This window comes from Arctopsyche grandis, chromosome 3, assembly GCF_051622035.1.
Source record: "Arctopsyche grandis isolate Sample6627 chromosome 3, ASM5162203v2, whole genome shotgun sequence".
In the NCBI taxonomy this organism is placed as follows: Eukaryota; Metazoa; Arthropoda; class Insecta; order Trichoptera; family Hydropsychidae; genus Arctopsyche; species Arctopsyche grandis.
Window position 1 is genome coordinate 21,543,191 of NC_135357.1, and position 15,000 is coordinate 21,558,190.

At 38.4% G+C, this 15,000-nt stretch overlaps 3 non-coding genes across 3 annotated transcripts in view; all 3 read left to right on the forward strand.

Annotated features, from left to right (window-relative positions):
• Positions 1-10,315: 10,315 nt before the first annotated feature.
• LOC143910124 (small subunit ribosomal RNA) lies at positions 10,316-12,249 on the forward strand. Its single transcript, XR_013260454.1, has one exon. It is a non-coding gene; the product is annotated as a small subunit ribosomal RNA (ribosomal RNA).
• A 198-nt stretch (positions 12,250-12,447) lies between these two features.
• Positions 12,448-12,609, forward strand: LOC143910103 (5.8S ribosomal RNA). The gene has a single exon (XR_013260435.1). It is a non-coding gene; the product is annotated as a 5.8S ribosomal RNA (ribosomal RNA).
• Positions 12,610-13,040: 431 nt separating this feature from the next.
• Positions 13,041-15,000, forward strand: part of LOC143910126 (large subunit ribosomal RNA) — a 4,062-nt gene continuing 2,102 nt past the window's right edge. The window contains exon 1 of the ribosomal RNA XR_013260456.1: positions 13,041-15,000. This exon is cut by the window's right edge and continues 2,102 nt beyond it. This is a non-coding gene — a ribosomal RNA (large subunit ribosomal RNA).

Sequence of the window (15,000 nt, forward strand, 5' to 3'; positions counted from 1 at the left end):
TATAGACGGGCGTAATTTTCCGGCGGGTGTGCGTGGCCCGTTCGTGACGGCATCACCCGCGACTTCAAACATACATAGATCAGGTCTTGGTGCGATCGTGCGAGATTTAAAACTCATTCAGATTATGTATATTTCTTTTTACAAACCTCCTTTATTGTAATTGTAAACTTCTTCAGAGCAGATCGAACTCACTCACTCGTGACGGTATAGACGGGCGCAATTTTCCGGCGGGTGTGCGTGGCCCGTTCGTGACGGCAGCACCCACGACTACATATTTATTTATATATATATATATATATATATATATATATATATATATATATATATATATATATATATATATATATATATATATATATATATATATATATATATATAGATATTTTAGCTATCAAGCTATTTTAAAAATACATCTTAATTATTATACTTAACTCTAAAATTTATAATTAACTTATATGTACTGTCCCTCACAGAGGTGTCTCTTCGCACCTCGCAGGAATGCATCCATGTTTTTAGCAGACCTGACGCACTCAGGGAGGGCATTATACATGAGCACACCCCTGTGAAAAACACCCCCAGCCTTCTTACTCTACTTACAACTAGTTTGTCCTTATTTCTAGTATAACAACTATGTTTATCTCTATTCCTTATTATATAATCATCAAAATACTTAGGTAATAACTTATGATCTAACTTATAAACAAAAGACAATGTACTAATATTTAGACTAATTCTAATACTCATCCATCCTAATTCATCTAACATACTTCCAATACTCTAAAATCTACTCACATTCAAAATAGCTCTCATAGCTTTATTCTGTATTTTTTGCATTTTTTCTAAATCTTGGCCACTAAACAAATTAAGCACAGTGGCACAATAAACCACATGTGGCAAGACAATTGAATTAAACACTAAAATTTTACTTTTTTTACTTAAAATATTTCTTAACCTACATAATACACCAACTTTTCTAGCCATTTTTTTTTTATTATATAGTCAGCGTGCATTTTAAAATTTAGTCCTGAATCTATGTATACACCTAAGTATTTTATATTTTCAACTTTTTCAATTAACTTATCATCAATTCTAATTTCATTCAATATATTTTTATTTTTACCATTCAACCACACCATTTTTGCTTTATTCACATTCAACTTTAATTTATTTTCACACAACCAGTCATTCACATAATTTAATTCTATATTTAAAATCTCAGACATTACATCAACATTCTTTCCAATTATATATGTATATATATCAATGTATCATCTGCAAACAAATGTATATTACACATCTTAATTACCCTTACAATATCATTTATATATAATATAAATAATAAGGGTCCCAATTTGGACCCTTGCGGCACTCCATGAGGTGTTACAAATTCAGAGGATAACACCTTATCAATTTTTACTATTTGCCTTCTATTATTTAAGTATGATTGAAGCCACTTTAATACTATACCATTTATTCCTAACTTATATATAATTTTTGTAATAAAATATTCCTATCTACTGTCTCGAACGCTCGCTTAAAATCTAGAAAAACTGCTCCAACAACCATGCTAGATTCATCCATCGCCTCCATCCAATCAGAAACCACCAATTGGATAGCGGTTTCTGTTGAATGTTTCACTCTTCAAGTCCAGACTGTTCCACAACCAAACAATCATTTATACTAATGAACTCTTTCAATTGAATCATAACGATTTCCTCCAGCATCTTCTCAACAATTGGTAACATATTGATGGGCCTCATTTCACTGGCTTTATGTGTGCCAGTAACCTTTGGTACCGGTACAATAGTAGACACCCTCCATGCATCCGGGACGGATCCCACTTCTAACGATTCATTTATTAATTTCAGTAACTGAGGTCCAACCATGTCCCAATATGTACATACATACAGAAACGAAGTCTTCTTGTGATCATGCGAAATTTAAATCACCCGTTCAATGGGTTGCAGCGTACCATGGCGGAAATTCTCTGCCCTCGCTAAGCTCCCGTGAAATATACTTATCTATCCCTTAGTCCATATATTTATTTATTTAAATTGGCACCCATATACATAGTGAAAGAAGGCAGTACAGTGAGACAAAAAAGATATAAATAAAAATTAAAATATTGTATTCCAAGTACAGTGAGCACCACATGGCAATATAATGAAAACGAGTGTGCTTTTCACGAAAAAATTCAACTATAATTCTTGTATCAATGTGCTGAAAATAAAAATCATTAGATTTAATAAACAGGAAGTGGGATTTTTTGCTCGTAGAAAGGTCAAAAATGTTGTAGCCACGATTCTGTCCGCACCCCTGAACCTATCGAGTTGAAAATTTGATATTTATCGCGTATAATACTGATAGTGATTTTACTATGTATGTACATAAGTAGAACTATTGTCTTTTGCAAGTTTCCGTACATTTGCGCTCAATTTGTATCGAAAATGCTGTCATAGCTATTAGTATTTCATAATGCTGCAATATCGAAGTTTGTTTTTTGACTTTCTTATATTCCTCAAATACATGTATAGAGTCATGGGTTCGTCACATCCGAGTTTTTTTACTTTCTTCCGGACTAATTTATCAAATTTTATTGCATACATAACCTCCTCTATTTTAATTAAAATTTAAAAAATTGTTTTTTTTTCATTAGAATTTTAAAATGTTTATCGTGTTCTTTTTTTTTCCTTCTTATTTGTGTTTTTTTTCTTTTTCGTTTATTTCTTTTTTTTTGTGTTATTTATATGTTTGGCCGCAGTGTCGTTTAAGTTAATTTTAAAAGATTAAAAGTTAATTTTTCTTTACAGGTCCATGGGTGTGTGTGTGTGTATTTACTCATTCACTCACTCACTTCATTAATATCTGTCTATGATGTATGTATAATGAGCTCATTGACAACTCGCGAGCTTCACATATAATCGATCTGGTGTAATTCAGGGGTCCGCTTTAGGCCCTTTACTATTTACAATACTCATTAATAATCTCCCTAGAGTGTTACGCAATGCTCCATGTCTCTTGTTTGCAGACGACGTTAAATTATTCTTTGCTGTGAGGGATGAGAGGCAAGGCCTCTCTCCTTCGAGCGCATATTAACGCTGTCTTGGAGTTCGGTTCCAGTTTAGGACTTGAACTTTTAATATTAGTATATGTGCAAATTATGAGCTATGGACGTTCACATTCGCTCGCTATTGTCACGGATATTCCATCGGATCCGTCTCGTTGAAGCGTGTGGAATCTATGGTCGATTTGGGTCTTATTATAAAGTTTATTATAAATTATAAAGTTATTATGTAAAAAGGAAAAATGGCGCTGCAGGCGAAAATTTTTTTCCAAACATCTTTACATCGTCGACAAAAATCGTCAATCAAACTGTATCACTAAAAAAATACTATCAATTGACTTATTTTCTACCGACTGTCTTTTTACTTTATCTATGTATGTACATACATACATATGTACATATGTGCATATGTACGTCGTAACGATAGATGAAGTATTGTGATCATGTGAAAATTCGAACTCAAAATCGATCACTGATAACGTTTTCACGATCTAGATGTATGTATGTATGTGTCTGTGTGTCTGTATTTTGGGGATTTTTTAAACACCGTTTGTCCTATCGAACTGATACTTAGTATCGATAACTGAAATTCTTATCGATACGACGTCATTTTTTTTTTACATACCTCCTTTGCATTACATTAATTATTATGTTGATCAGAAATGGCACCTCCCTTATGGGTATTAAGACTTTGAGTCCAATTATCTCCCAAACCACTAACCGAATCAGACTGAAATTTTTTCACATGTACATAATATAAATTATAAATTTTATACCGTAATATATTTTTTTTAAATATTTTAACCTCAACAAGAATTATTACTTTTACTCTAGAAGATCGATAATTTATTTTATCTCGGAAACCTTTCGGAGTATCGAACTGACATTTCATATCTAGCATTACATATAAACTGGATGCCATGTTATATATATATATATATATATATATATATATATATATATATATATATATATATATATATATATATATAATTCTGTGAACACCCGTTAGCCGGAAGTGGCAGTTTACTCTTGTTCGATATTTCTTCCACTATTTTTATCGATTCAGGTATAATTCTTGTATCAATGTGATGAAAAGAACCAGAAGTGGGATTTTTTCCATTTAGAAAAGTCAAAAAAGTTGTGACCCCGCGGGTTTTTCCACACCCCTGAACGTATCAAGCTGAAAATTTATATTTGTATTCTCTATGTACTATGTGGCTTCGATTTGATAAGGTTTTGGTCAGGACGCAATGCTATTAAACAACTAAAACTTTTTTTGGACCGAATTCGTCACACATGAGGATTAAATCCACCTCACTCGTTATTTTGTGAGAGATTGGACGTCCGCAAACAAAGATTTGAGAGATATGATCAGTTGTGATTGAACTGATTCATTAAAATATTAATTTAAAACCTTTCTTGAAAACAAACAACAAATACGAACTTTCAGAAAAACATACGTAACACATCTGTTTCTGAGATAAAATAAAGTGGGGCAGACCTCTCTAACAATTCGCTCCATGAGATGAATTGTAATACCATTATTATTTTATTGGCCACCGAGGTATCCAGTGGTAACATAAGATATGAACGTAGCATTTATAGATCCATAGTATCTGATTGATCATTGAATTCGTACTATTTTTTTCTAAATTCACACTATTCCTAAATTTTATGGGGCTCCAGTGCCCCCCCATGCCCCCGCCCAAAATGACTACAAAGAAATATGAACTCTTTAAATGATACTGAACTATTATATGTCAGATTTATTTATTCACAATATTGAAGGGTGAAATTTAATGTTTGGAGGAAGAATAAACATACATACATACATATTTATTTTCACTTCTCTAATAGTAGTAGTTGTGCCAGAGACTTGGGTATACTGGATTCCAAACTGTAATTTTAATGAACATATTAATCATATTGTTACTAAATCTTATAAACTCTTGGGATTTATAAGCCCTTTAAAAACCCCCATACTCTGATTCTACTCTATTACAGTTTGGTTCGTAGTAATATGGAGTATGCCTCAATCATATGGTCTCCCTATTACCAAACTCACATTGGCAGCGTTAACACTAGAGGTATCTACCGCGGTATTTGATAGATCTATCAAATACCGCGTGTTCGAACGCTATTTCTTGTTTTCCAAGGCCGGATAGATCTATCAAATACCGCGGTAGATACCTCTAGTGTTAACGCTGCCATTGAGCATTTAGAGACAATCCAGAAGCGTTTTTTGCGCCATTTCTCCTATGAGACTGGTCTTAAAAAACTGTTACCATCTTATAATGACAGACTTTCTTTTTTCCATACTGCAAGTTTGTCTCAGCGCAGAAGGGTTTCTGATTTGTTAATTTTATATAAGATTGCTAATTGTATTCTTGACACATCTGTTTTAAGTGAGATTGACTTTAACGTTAATGCCCGATTCACCAGATGCACAAATCTTTTTTATCCACCAATTTGTCAAAGCAACACTTCTTTCAATAGTGCAATCGTTCGTGTATGCCGTATTTACGATAGCTTAGATGATTGTCCTGACCTCTTTAGTGACTCTTTTAGTATTTTTAGGACAAAGGTGTAGACAATAATATGTGGTTGATTTGCTTCTTCACCTTCATTGTCTTTCTTTTTCTTTTTTACTTTATCTGTTTCTTTTCTTTTTTTAAAATCTTGATGTTTTTGTAATTACATACCTCCTTTATTTTACTTTTTTATATCACCATGTGGTTCTCACCGTAAATGGAATATTATATTTTTGTCTGTGTTTATTATTATTTTTTGTCTCACTATACAACTTTCTTTTTATATTTTATTCTGTATGTGTGCCTATTTAAATAAATAAATAAAAGTAGATATGTTACAAGCTTTTTGTAGGCTTCACGCTCTGTATGTTCTTTTACGAGCTTTTTACGAGGCTTTCTAATTATCCACCAAAGCGCTCAACGGGTTGGGATGAAACTACTTTTTTTTTACAGACCTCTTCTTATTTCGCCTTATTTTATTTTTTACATGGTATTAATACATCGATTCAAGCTGTCGTCAACGCCGACGGGGACTGTGTTGTCATAGAAATAATCAGTCAATGACACTCTCCATATAATATTCCATCGCCGAACATCTCGCGTTGTGTTATAAATAATTAAAACGATGTTATAATATGATATGTAATACATTTATAATAATATTGTAATATATATTATTGATACGTATATGTACGTAAACGAAGTGCTGGTCGACTATGATCATATTGATTACGGCCAAATCCAGTCAACCCCAGTGGAGACGCGCGGCGCGGGATTTCCCCCGACTCGCGCGTCTGACGTTAGCTCCGCCGATCTCAGGTTAGTTAGTGTCGTTTCAACTGTGGTGCAGTCTAGTTTGGTTGTAGTGTAGTGTAGTCTAGTGTAGTCTAGTGTAGTTTAGTTTAGTTTGGTTGTATCTAATTGTTAATATCATTTATCAATAAAACTTGACGTTTCAATCACACGATCGAAAAGTTCAAATGGCCACATTCACATACCAATTTCATGGCTATGTATATTCATATATTTCAGATACACAATATCGTACTGTGGTGGCCTACTCTCAAATGCATTTTGTTCGAAATTAACAACTGAAAACACCGACTTCGAGCCCGCTCACGTCCGGTCATTATTTGCACAGTTCACTGGAATATTAGGGTGAGTATGATAACAATTAACAATTAACACATGTTATCTGTAATTGTGAATGTAGTTTATCAATAAATCACAAACGTCTTAACGCCGTTATTACAATTTTTTTTTGTGTTCGACGGTGATAAAGTCATATTATTGTTATAAGCTTTTTATCTAAACTTTAACCAAACTTCAAAGATTTGTTATTGACCTTTACAGGCTATCGAAACGATTGACAGAGGAGAGAGAGAGCATTTTTGAACCGGATATAATATTTGGGACGCTGTAAACAATATTGTATACTCATGTGCAGAAATAATTTTAAACAATGGAAGGTTCCAGCACAAATGGTTAGTCTAAATAATGATAAATGACTAATATCTCTCCGGAACGAGATTACCGATGAGCAATTATGTGTGTATGTACGTATGCATGCATGTATGTATGTATAATGTACACATATGATTTTATTTATTTTTTGGATGAATAAAATTTCACTCGGCGACGTCGGCGTCTCGACGGAAGCGCGCACACACTTGTATTGTGAACATAATTGAACAAGTGTGTGAACATAATTGAACATCGTATATCTATTTTGATAGCTACTGATCCACTGATCGTTTCTAATTTACAAATTTAATTTAATTTTGTTAGTAATCATAGTCTTATATTATTCTAATGTTAACGTTATAGCATAATAGGAAAAAGAGGTCTAAAACCTATTTACAATTCTTATACATTTATGTGTGTATGTACGTATGCATGCATGTATGTATGTATAATGTACACATATGATTTTATTTATTTTTTGGATGAATAAAATTTCACTCGGCGACGTCGGCGTCTCGACGGAAGCGCGCACACACTTGTATTGTGAACATAATTGAACAAGTGTGTGAACATAATTGAACATCGTATATCTATTTTGATAGCTACTGATCCACTGATCGTTTCTAATTTACAAATTTAATTTAATTTTGTTAGTAATCATAGTCTTATATTATTCTAATGTTAACGTTATAGCATAATAGGAAAAAGAGGTCTAAAACCTATTTACAATTCTTATACATTTATGTGTGTATGTACGTATGCATGCATGTATGTATGTATAATGTACACATATGATTTTATTTATTTTTTGGATGAATAAAATTTCACTCGGCGACGTCGGCGTCTCGACGGAAGCGCGCACACACTTGTATTGTGAACATAATTGAACAAGTGTGTGAACATAATTGAACATCGTATATCTATTTTGATAGCTACTGATCCACTGATCGTTTCTAATTTACAAATTTAATTTAATTTTGTTAGTAATCTAATGTTATTCTAATGTTAACGTCACTAAAAATGAATGCATAAATATTGTTACATGTATGAATTGTGTATGTATAAATATATACTCACACATAGATACACATGTGTGTGTACATTTATTTTAATTTTAATTTTTATCTTGTAATATAATGAAATATAAAGACGATGGAGGGATTTTTCAAATGTTGTCACGACGATACAACTAAAAAGTTAACATTCTAATATTTATGCATAAATATTGTTTATTATATGTAGTGTATTGTTATATGTATGTATAAATATATGTATATGTAGACACACACACACACACACACACACACACACACGTGTGTGTGTGTATATAACAAATATATTAAAAAAGATATCAGTTCTTACATATATGTATAATCTATAATAATTTAAAAACAACAAACATATTAAAAAATATAAATATTTATTTTTCCTAAAAATTATTTTTTAAAAAAATATTTTATTCTTAAATTTAAAAAAAAAAGATATCAGTTCTTACATATATGTATAATCTATAATAATTTAAAAACAACAAACATATTAAAAAATATATATATTTATTTTTCCTAAAAATTATTTTTTAAAAAAATATTTTATTCTTAAATTTAAAAAAAAAAGATATCAGTTCTTACATATATGTATAATCTATAATAATTTAAAAACAACGAACATATTAAAAAATATATATATTTATTTTTCCTAAAAATTATTTTTTAAAAAAATATTTTATTCTTAAATTAAAAAAAAAAAGATATCAGTTCTTACATATATGTATAATCTATAATAATTTAAAAACAACAAACATATCAAAAAATATATATATTTATTTTTCCTCAAAATTATTTTTTAAAAAAATATTTTATTCTTAAATTTAAAAAAAAAAGATATCAGCTCTTACATATATGTATAATCTATAATAATTTAAAAACAACGAACATATTAAAAAATATATATATTTATTTTTCCTAAAAATTATTTTTTAAAAAAATATTTTATTCTTAAATTAAAAAAAAAAAGATATCAGTTCTTACATATATGTATAATCTATAATAATTTAAAAACAACAAACATATTAAAAAATATAAATATTTATTTTTCCTAAAAATTATTTTTTAAAAAAATATTTTATTCTTAAATTAAAAAAAAAAAAGATATCAGTTCATACATATATGTATAATCTATAATAATTTAAAAACAACAAACATATCAAAAAATATATATATTTATTTTTCCTCAAAATTATTTTTTAAAAAAATATTTTATTCTTAAATTTTTAAAAAAAAATATCAGTTCTCACATATATATATCTATAATAATTTAATAACAACAAATTTATTTTAAAAAATATATATGTATATTTATTTTTCTTCGAAATTTTTTTTTAAAAATTTTTTTTTTCTTAAATTTTTTTAAAAAAAATATCATTTCTTGTCTTAACCCCTTCGCACACCGCGACAAAACGCAAACTATCCCCATTATTTTTTTGTTTATTATTTATCTCGCAAAATAGCGTAACGGTACGTGAAACATTCGCAGCTCTAGTTCATACCACCCACTGTACAACGAGCCGGCGATACGACCTGTGTGAATACATGCTGATAGTCGCTCGTCCGATACTCAACGTCAACGCGTACGCGATCGCGGCCTTCGTCAGAAGGCGTCCGCGCAACAACGCGTTAACCGTAAAGACATATGCGGCGCCGCCCACTCGTTTTTGAATGAGAAAAGCGCGCATACGTTTGAACAGTAATATCGTGCACTCTCTAGTTCCGCGCGAGCAGAGACACAGAATTATAAGAGAAGAGAGCGATTCGTCGCTCTCACACGAACTTCGTCAGCTCGTTTCGAACGAGTCCGACGCGTGCTTTTCTCGAATTGACGGTCGAACTTTCTGTATATACGTTAAAATATCATGTTTGTATATATGTTTTTGTATATATATAAAAAAAAAATTACACATGCGCACACACACTATGTATTCTTAAAATATGTATGTATGTATGTATGTGCATACGTATGATACGTATGCATGCGTGTCACTGTATGCATGTGTATAAACTTGTATACATATATATATAATATATATACCGTGATGTTTTAAATAATAATAACATTCAAGGAGATCATGCGACGTCGTCCGCGTCGGGTTACGCCGGCCGGACGGTGCTCATCAGAGTATGTACGTGTATGTACGCATGTGTACGAACGGCTCACGCCGTTGTATATACTGCGCTACTACGCGACACAAGCGCGCAGCTCCCTGGTTGATCCTGCCAGTAATCATATGCTTGTCTCAAAGACTAAGCCATGCAAGTCTCAGTATAAGCCGAATTAAGGTGAAACCGCGAATGGCTCAATATATCAGTTTTGGTTCCTTAGATCGTACACAGTTACTTGGATAACTGTGGCAATTCTAGAGCTAATACATGCAAACGAAGTTCCGACCGGTGACGGAAGGAATGCTTTTATTAGATCAAAAACCAATCGGCGGATCGCGGGCTTGCTCGCGTCCGCCGCACTCAGAGATGACTCTAGATAACTTTGAGCCGATCGCACGGTCTAGCACCGGCGACGCATCTTTCAAATGTCTGCCTTATCAACTGTCGATGGTAGTTTATGCGACTACCATGGTTGTCACGGGTAACGGGGAATCAGGGTTCGATTCCGGAGAGGGAGCCTGAGAAACGGCTACCACATCCACGGAAGGCAGCAGGCGCGCAAATTACCCACTCCCGGCACGGGGAGGTAGTGACGAAAAATAACGATACGGGACTCTTATGAGGCCTCGTGATCGGAATGATTACACTTTAAATCCTTTAACGAGGATCCATTGGAGGGCAAGTCTGGTGCCAGCAGCCGCGGTAATTCCAGCTCCAATAGCATATACTAAAGTTGTTGCGGTTAAAAAGCTCGTAGTTGAAATTGTGTCCTGCGGCGTCGGTCTACCGATTGCGGTACGACAGGCGCGTCAGCGGGGCTTCTCGCCGGTGCGTGTCTTCCGCCGGCACGTCGTCGTCGGTCCTCACGGGCAGGCGGCGCGTCGAGGCGGGCCCTCGCGGCTGTTTACTTTGAACAAATTAGAGTGCTCAAAGCGGGCTTACATTTGCCTGAATATTGTGCGCATGGAATAATAGAATAGGACCTCGGTTCTGTTTTGTTGGCTTTCTGATACCAGAGGTAATGATTAATAGGGACAACTGGGGGCATTCGTATTGCGACGTTAGAGGTGAAATTCTTGGATCGTCGCAAGACGGACTAAAGCGAAAGCATTTGCCAAAGGTGTTTTCATTAATCAAGAACGAAAGTTAGAGGTTCGAAGGCGATTAGATACCGCTGTAGTTCTAACCATAAATGATGCCAGCCAGCGATCCGCCGAAGTTTTTTACGTTGATTCGGTGGGCAGCTCCCGGGAAACCAAAGCTTTCGGGCTCCGGGGGGAGTATGGTTGCAAAGCTGAAACTTAAAGGAATTGACGGAAGGGCACCACCAGGAGTGGAGCCTGCGGCTTAATTCGACTCAACACGGGAAAACTCACCAGGCCCGGACACTGGAAGGATTGACGGATTAACAGCTCTTTCTCGATTCGGTGGGTGGTGGTGCATGGCCGCTCTTAGTTGGTGGAGCGATTTGTCAGGTTAATTCCGGTAACGAACGTAACTCTAGCCTATTAAATAGACGTACCCCCGATATCACGAGGTGCCGCGGCAGCGTCGTCGTTCTGCGGCGGCGCGCGCGGTCTTCAACTATCGGCGTACAATGATAATCTTCTTAGAGGGACCGGCGGTATATATAGCCGCACGAGATTGAGCAATAGCAGGTCTGTGATGCCCTTAGATGTCCTGGGCCGCACGCGCGCTACACTGAAGGGATCAGCGTGTCCTCCTTGGCCTAACGGCCCGGGTAACCCGTTGAAACCCCTTCGTGATAGGGATTGGGGTTTGCAATTCTCCCCCATGAACGAGGAATTCCTAGTAAAAGCGGGTCACCAGCTCGCGTTGATTGCGTCCCTGCCCTTTGTACACACCGCCCGTCGCTACTACCGATGGATGATTTGGTGAGGTCTTCGGACTGGTGCGCGGAAGCCACTTTGTGGGCATCCGACGCGTCGGAAAGTTTGACCGAATTTGATCATTTAGAGGAAGTAAAAGTCGTAACAAGGTTTCCGTAGGTGAACCTGCGGAAGGATCATTTCCTGTGTACCATTAAATATGTACGTTTCGTGTAGAGTGTTTAAATTCTATTCACTATACGCACACAAACGAACGTTTTTAACACGCACAAACACTTGTTGTGGGAGTGCGCGTCAAGAGACGCGCGCACAATTTTTTTTTTCAAACAGAAAAAACAAACTTACGTTACTTATTTTTGAAACTAATTTTTTTAAATGATTACCCTGATCGGCGGATCACTAGGCTCGTGGGTCGATGAAGAACGCAGCTAAATGCGCGTCAGAGTGTGAACTGCAGGACACATGAGCATCGACATTTCGAACGCACATTGCGGTCCGAGCAAGACTTTTTTTGTCGACGGACCACTCCTGTTTGAGGGTCGCGCACGCATAACGCACCAGACTGTCGGCCGCCGCCGAAACTCGGCGGCCGACGAGCGATGTCGGCGTCTCGACACCGACGCGCGCGCGCACACTCGTGTGTGTGCGCGTGTACGTGTGTCGAGTCCGATCAAGTCAAGCGAAACTTAGCGTACGCAGAGGGGACGGAGGAGAGACGCCGTCGTTCTAGCGTCGATCGCCGCGTCTCCGCCGCCGTTTCGGCGGCGGCGACGTCGGGCGCCGGGAAAACGCGCGTTTTTTCGCGCGTCGACTCGGTGCGATCGTGCGTTGACGATGTTTACGACTTTACGCGCGTTCTCGTCATCACTCCGGTTCGCACTCTCCGCGTGCGCTCGAGAGCGCTCCCACACATATATACATATATATATATATATTTATATATATTATACGTATTATGTAAAATTTTGTTTGTCGACCTCAAATCAGGAGAGATCACCCGCCGAACTTAAGCATATCAGTAAGCGGAGGAAAAGAAACTAACGAGGATTCCCCGAGTAGCGGCGAGCGAAACGGGAAGAGCCCAGCGCTGAATCCTGCCGCCCCGGCGGGCGGCCGGGAAATGTAGCGTTCGGGAGGAGATTTTAATTTACTCGCGCGGTCATTAGTCACGGCGGCCAGTCCAAGTCCATCTTGAAGGGGGCCCCGCTTATCCATAGAGGGTGCCAGGCCCGTGGTGACGGTCGCCGGCCGCGACGGTCTCTCTCCCCAGAGTCGGGTTGCTTGAGAGTGCAGCCCTAAGCGGGTGGTAAACTCCATCTAAGGCTAAATACGACCACGAGACCGATAGCGAACAAGTACCGTGAGGGAAAGTTGAAAAGAACTTTGAAGAGAGAGTTCAAGAGTACGTGAAACCGATCAGGGGTAAACCTGTGGAACTCGAACGATCGAACGGGGAGATTCATTCATCGCCGTTCCGCGCGGGTCCGCGGCGGGGCGTTCGGCGGCGACGGTTCGTCCGTCGTCGCCGTCGCCCCGTCGCAGTCGGCCCTCCGGAGCGCGTGCACTTCTCCCTCAGTATAACACCGCGACCCGTTCGTCGCGGCGGTCGAACGCGCCGTGCGGTTGTCCCGCTGTCGCCGGTCAAACGGTGGCGGCGGAGCCGCGGCGTCGCGGCCGCCTGCGGACGGTAGAGAACGAGGTTCGCGTCCGCCGCATTCGTGCGGCGTCCGTGATGCTGCGGCGGCGCCTCCCGCTCGGACCTCGGCGCGCAAGCGTCGTGGGCTCCGTGCGTCGGTTTTGGGCGTCGCGTTTTCGGCGGCATCGTCTCGGACGGGACGCGTCCCGGTCTGCGGTGGTTTTGTTTCGGGCACTCACAGGACCCGTCTTGAAACACGGACCAAGGAGTCTAGCATGCGCGCGAGTCATTGGGAGTCAATAGACCCAGAGGCGCAATGAAAGTGAACAGCGTCGGCCTCGTGTCGACCGCAGGGAAGATGGCGGCCGGTTCGCCCGTCCGCTCGCATTCCCGAGGCGTTTCGAGAAATGCCTCCGTTGCGATTATCGAGACGCACTGAGAGCGCGCACGCTGGGACCCGAAAGATGGTGAACTATGCCTGGTCAGGTCGAAGTCAGGGGAAACCCTGATGGAGGACCGAAGCGATTCTGACGTGCAAATCGATCGTCTGAACTGGGTATAGGGGCGAAAGACTAATCGAACTATCTAATAGCTGGTTCCATCCGAAGTTTCCCTCAGGATAGCTGGCGCTCGAGAAGCATCTCGCCGCGTGCGAGATTCACACAGTCTCATCCGGTAAAGCGAATGATTAGAGGCATTGGGGTCGAAACGGCCTCAACCTATTCTCAAACTTTAAATGGGTGAGATCTCCGTCTTGCTCGAATTTTTAAATTGAAGTCGGAGCTCGGATGGGAGTGCCAAGTGGGCCAATTTTGGTAAGCAGAACTGGCGCTGTGGGATGAACCAAACGTCGAGTTAAGGCGCCCAACGGACGCTCATCGGAGACCATAAAAGGCGTTGGTCGCTCATGACAGCAGGACGGTGGCCATGGAAGTCGGAATCCGCTAAGGAGTGTGTAACAACTCACCTGCCGAAGCAACCAGCCCTGAAAATGGATGGCGCTGTAGCGTCCGGCCTATACTCGACCGTCGCAGGCGAGTGGAACGATGTTCATTCATCGTTATTATGTCGCGACGAGTAGGATGGTCGCGGCGGTGAGCGCGGAAGGGTCTGGGCGTGAGCCCGCCTGGAGCCGCCGTCGGCGCAGATCTTGGTGGTAGTAGCAAATACTCAAGCGAGGTCCTTGAGGGCTGATGTGGAGAAGGGTTTCGCGTTAACAGCCGTTGCACGCGAGTTAGTCGATCCTAAGCCCTAGGAGAAATCCGATGTCGATGACGGTGTAAAGTTTATTATATTT